Consider the following 6,006-nt stretch of genomic DNA (forward strand, 5'->3'; position numbering starts at 1 on the left):
AAAGCTTGAGCATGTGTGAGATCAGAAGAGGACAAGTAAAAGCCTTGAAGTCCTAGAGTGCAAACACGAGCGGATTGAGTGATATTCAAGTTTCTTGGAGTGACTCGTGAGGCTTTGTGAGAGCATTATTGGTAAGGTCCTATACATATTTCCTGATGTAAGGCATTTGTACCAAATTGATTGTGGATCTTGGAAGGAAGCAAACAACCTGCACAAGTGAATGGTTAAAAAAAGGGTTAAGGGTGGTAGACGTATGGTGAATAGGTGGGCTGTTTAAAATGAGAGATGGAGGTGGAAGATGGTTGATAAGGCTATGGTTATGGCTTATGAAACAAAGGGATGGTTGTGAGGATAGTATATTAAAGAAGACTCAAAGAAGAACCAATGCTATAGAGAGCAAAGACCCAGACTTTATATTGCTTCTTCAAGTGTGGTATTAAGTACTTTGACCCATTAGTTATATGAACTAGGAAACAGAAGTATCAAGGTGAAAAGAAAGGGGTTGACGCCACAAGTATAAAATACTTGATAAGTCGATAAAAGTCACCAGGACTTAAAGAAGAGAATAATCTCACTTATATTAATCAAAAAGGTCTGATTACAAATAAAATAGGAAAACCTATTTATAGTTTTTGAAGGGACTTGGCCGAATAGGTACATGTTGGTTCGGCCAGCCCTTGTACCTTGCTAAACGGACATGATTTTTAATGAAAAAACAAGACTTTAATGAAAATACATGCTCTTGGCCGAATGGTTATGTGTTGGTTTGGCCCTAAGGATGATTTGAATGCTTTTAGAAGTTATTTGGACGCCAAAATGAAGAGGAAAGAGTCTTTGGCTGAATAGGAAACATCCCTTGGTGTTTTGGCGCCAATTTGATGTCACATGGAGTGCACATGCTTGAATGATGCACATGGTAGCCAACTTGAATGCACAAGGGTGATCTAGGGAACCTTGTGGTGCAGCCTTGTGCATGGGATGATGGCTGGTCATGTGCTCCATCTTGGGCGTGCATGTGTCTCCTCCTAGCTAGCTTAAATGTGGAGCTAGCTTAGCAAGCATGGGGCTGTTTGTGAACAAGCTTCCTTGCCGAGTCCTTGTGAGCTCCTCCAGCTGAATTGAGCTTTACTTAGTGTTCCATGAGCTGCCATGTTCCTTGTTAGCTATTTGTGAGCTGCTTTTGATTTCCAAATAATCCACCAAGCTACCCCAACGTGTGCCATGATCCAATGTACCTACATGTCCAAGGAAACAAGGTAAGTCCATGGTATTGAGCTGATATGAGCTAAATACCTTGCTGCTATGCATGAATATGGTAATGTGAGCTATGATTGAAGGTCATGAACTAAATATATCATCTTATAATATGTATGAACTAATGCATAAAGCCTAAGTGCTAAAATGAATGCATATGAGCTGATAAAATGAATGATAATTATGCTGCCTTGATGTATATGTGATAATCATGCTTAAATGAATGCAAGACTAATATAGCATACTTAACATGCTTGAAATAACATTGTGGATATATGTTGTATGCATGAATATCATTTAACATGGTATTCATAATAAATGATAAATGGAAACATGTAATAATAATATCCTAAGAAATGATATGTAATCATAGCATATATTTGAATGATATGAAGGACATGATCAACTAGGCATAGGATAGAATTATTATGATAATTTATACTAACATGTGAATGCATGTTTATGATAGAATATAATGTATGAATGATAGAATATAAGATAGGGTAAGGAAGAACTCCCTTAGAAACAACTTTGAATAACATCCATGGTGTGATAAAGTCATGGAGAAAATTGGAGCTAGTTTGGATCGTATCATCCTCCCCTTCTTTTAGGCAATTTGTCCTCAAATCGAAGTAGTTTCTCATTGAAAACTTTCTTGATGTAGGAAGGATTGAATCTTTATGCTTTCCTCCAATAGATGATTCACACGAAATGTTCAACCTCTTGGCTTTAAATCGGGTAACTTCACGTCCTTTATTGGGAGGACACAATGTTTGGAAACGGTCACATGTCCTTTGATTCAAAAATTGTGTCTTGTACTCCAAAGGTTGTATCCTTTCAAAACATTGTATCTTTTCACTCTTACTCCTTGAATCATCATGATGGTTAGCGAAGAAATTTGACTTTTGATGATGTAAGGCTAACCAGGCTTCTTCAATAATGGAGAAGATGGCAACCTTGTTATTTCCCGATCTAGGAGAGACACCAAATGCTACACCTTGAATTGAAAAGAAATCTGCACAAAGAAGAATGATTGGTTAAGTAAATGAGTAATTAAGAAAGGAAATGGAAAGAATTGAAATGGATAGAATAGTTATCAAAGAAGGGCTACGGAAGTGTTGTAGAATGATCCTTCAAGTGATGATGGATTCAGCCTCCAATGGTGGTAAATGGATGAATGCCTTGTTGATGATGAAGGATGATTATATGGGTGTGAAGGGATATGGATAATGGTGATAGAAATATTAATGGAATGGAGTTGGCGTGATAGTGATGATGGAAGGTGGTAATGAATAGATAGTATCTTATAAGACTAAGAAGGAACCAATGCTATAAAGGAGCAAATACCTGTTTCTTATAAGTCGTTATAAGGGATGGTATTAAGGACTTTGACCCTCTATCTATAGGAGATAGGAACCAGAAGTATCAAGGTGAAGGAATGACGCCACAAGCTTTAGAAAGGCTTGCTTAATCGATATAGTTCTAAAAAGAACTTGAAGAGAGAAATATCTCACAAAGAGTTTTTAATTGATCAAAGGGTTATCTTACAAATGAAATATCCAAGCCTATTTATAGACTAGTATAGGTTTAGCCGAATAAATAGGTGTCTATTCGTCTAAATACATGACTATTAAATAGAAATACATGATGTTTTAATGAATGAAGATGTCCTTGGCCGAATGGTCTCCTTGCTCTTCATCTTGGCGCCAATTTTGAATCAAAAGGATGCTTAGGCCGAATTAGTGAACCCTCTTCATTTTGGCACCCATTTTATCCACACGCATGGAACATGTGTGGGCTGGTCATGAGGCACTCACATGGGTGGCTTGGGGTCTTATGGTGTGTCTCCTACTTGGTGTGAAGTTGAGCAGCAACTTAGGTGTGACTTTGCATCCAACTTGCTTCTAGATGACATGGCGTCAATGGGGCAGCAACTATTTATGAAAGGTCACATTTGTGGAAGGCAACTTTTCATCATTTGAGCTACTTCCAATTTGTTTGAGCTGAAGATGAGCTGGCCATAGATGCAATACATGAAAATGAGTCTTAGGATAGCTCCTTATGAAAGGGCACTTCTCGGATTGGCAACTCTTCGCGAAAAGGTACGAATTCATAAAATTCGACCTAGACCATATTTGCAGTGCTCTGTGTGGTAAAGATGATGGTGCAACTCTCCAGCTAAAAAGAAGTCTCTAGCTAGCTCAAAAGTCCAGCTCAAGTGAGCTATGAGCTCGGAGGTCAGCTGACAACTTTTCATCATTTGTTCTTCATGATCTCCCGAGTCATCTTATGGAAGTTTTCCTAGCTCATTGACTCCCATGCTAGCTTTAAATCAGCTCCCAACATGTGGCCGAACATGCACCTACAAAAGAAAGCATAATATAAGCTAAGTATATGAATTATTATAAAGTAATAAGAATGTGCATATTATAAAGATGTGAAGTATAGGTTATAATAATAACTCATGCATCATACGATAATGAATGAATATTATTATTACAACTATAGATTATATGCATGAATATCAATCAATGATGCAAACCATAGGTTATATTATAAAATATAAATATATAAATATATGGTTCATAGATTATATTATATGTCAACATAAAACATATTATATAATCTATTGTTTGGGGATGCATTCTTAAATGATTCAAAGGTTTTAATACATTTGGTAGTAAGAGCTTCCCTGAATAATTTGGCTCTTGATCGAGTTATTGGTCCATGTGGCATTACTTCCATATCCTTTGAAGATGGTGTTGGTGTGCTCACATCATTTGATCTCCTTGAAGCAAGTGGATAAAGTCAACAACTTTAAGCTTTGTGTTCTTCCAGATGATGGCCTTTAAAAGGTGGACAATGCTTGCTTCACACCATCTTTGTGGCTAAATTTGATGTAACAATCAAACTGAAAATTAAAATTGATCTTGCCATCATAGCTTGATTGGATAACACCACTTATACGAATCACATTGCTGAAAAATGAATCAAAGTTATAAAATGAAAAACTAATAACAAAATGATTAGAATTAGCAAACCAGGGTGGATGTTTGATAGGCGTTGGTTGCTTAATGATGGAAATCTCCATTGGTTGTTGAATTCTGTTCAATATGTGCAATTTACTTGGATTATCAATGATCCCATTCTTTGGCTCTTCAAGTGATATATCCTTTGGAACGTCAAGGGATATAACTGTTGGTTCTTCAAAATACATATCTTGTAGATCACCAAAAGTCATGACTATTGGTTCTTCAAGAGATATGTTTCTTGAATCTTTAACTTGAAGTGACATGTCTATTGGATTGTCCTGCACATTAACAGAAAGAATGGGAGTAGGATTAGATAAAATATGTTCTTCACCCTCATTTCCATTTTCCTTTTTGCTTCCAGATTCAATCCTTTCATTTTTCTCATTTTCAACTCTCTCCAAGCTTATTTGTTTCTCATGCAAAACTTCTCTTTCAACTTTCTTCATGGCTTTAGTTTTATCCCATTCCTCTATATGTGATTTGAGGGTAACCTGGCATTCATGGACATGACTTGGAAGCAGAGGCACCAATATGATTTTCTTTCCTTGATGTTGGAAAGAGTACTTTTTGGAAAATCCATCATGAGTAGCCTTCTTGTCAAATTGCCAAGGACGTCCTAATATAATATGGCTTGCACTCATGGGCACCATGTCACAAAGGACTTCATCTTTGTATCTTCCAATTGAGAAAGGTACAACAACTTGTTTGGTTACCTTGGCTTCACCCACATCATTGAGCCACTGAAGTTTGTAAGGATGAGGATGCTTGGAAGTCTTGAGATCCAACTTTTCCACCATGTGAGTACTTGCTACATTTGTACAACTTCCTCCATCAATGATCACCAAACAAACTTTATCTCCAACGTGACATTTTGTATGGAAGATATTCTCTCTATGTTCATCTTCTTGACTTTGAATGTTCAAAGTCCTTCTGACTACAAAGATGTTGGATGGAAGAGACATGTTAGCAAATAAGGAAAAACGAAATGTTTGTAGGACCTTACTTGAATATACTCTCACAAAGCCTCACGAGTCACTCCAAGGAAACTTGAATGTCACTCAATCCGCTCGTGTTTGCACTCTAGGACTTTAATGGCTTTTACTTGTCCTCTTCTGATCTCACACACGCTCCAGTCTTTTTCCTCTCGATTCTCTTATCCCAAGTTCTAGAGGACTTTACTCAAGAACGTATCAAGTAAATTTTTACTTGTTTGGCATCGGCTGCAAAAGGGTTAGTATGAATGGAAATAAAATACAGTGAAAGGGTGGCTTAGAAAATAGAAAGAAAAGAACAAAAGGGGTTACTCACATAAGTCACTTCACAACCTTTTATCACCACAATCAATTTTAAAAGGCTTACTTGAATGGCTTGGTGATGAGATTGTTGATGAGTGCTTCAACTTTATTTATTTCATTTCTTTGCTTTTTCTTCTTTTTTTTAAGTGCTTGAATTTTCTTTCTTTTAGAGTGCTTCTATTTCTTTTTTGATTTTTATTGACTTCTTTCACTTTGCACTTCACTTGCACTTCTTTTTGGTATTTTTGTTGTTGTTGTACGTTGCTTCTTTCACCAAAGCTCTGATTACCGATTGATGTAAAGCATTTGTACCTTAACAAATTAATTATGGATCTAGGAAGGAAGCAAACAATCTGCACAAGTGAATGATTTAAAAAAAGAGAAAGTTAAGGGTGGTAGACGTATGGTGAATAGGTGGGTTGTTT

This window comes from Hibiscus syriacus, unplaced genomic scaffold (genome assembly GCF_006381635.1).
Source record: "Hibiscus syriacus cultivar Baekdansim isolate YM2019G1 unplaced genomic scaffold, ASM638163v2 tig00005974_pilon, whole genome shotgun sequence".
In the NCBI taxonomy this organism is placed as follows: domain Eukaryota; kingdom Viridiplantae; phylum Streptophyta; class Magnoliopsida; order Malvales; family Malvaceae; genus Hibiscus; species Hibiscus syriacus.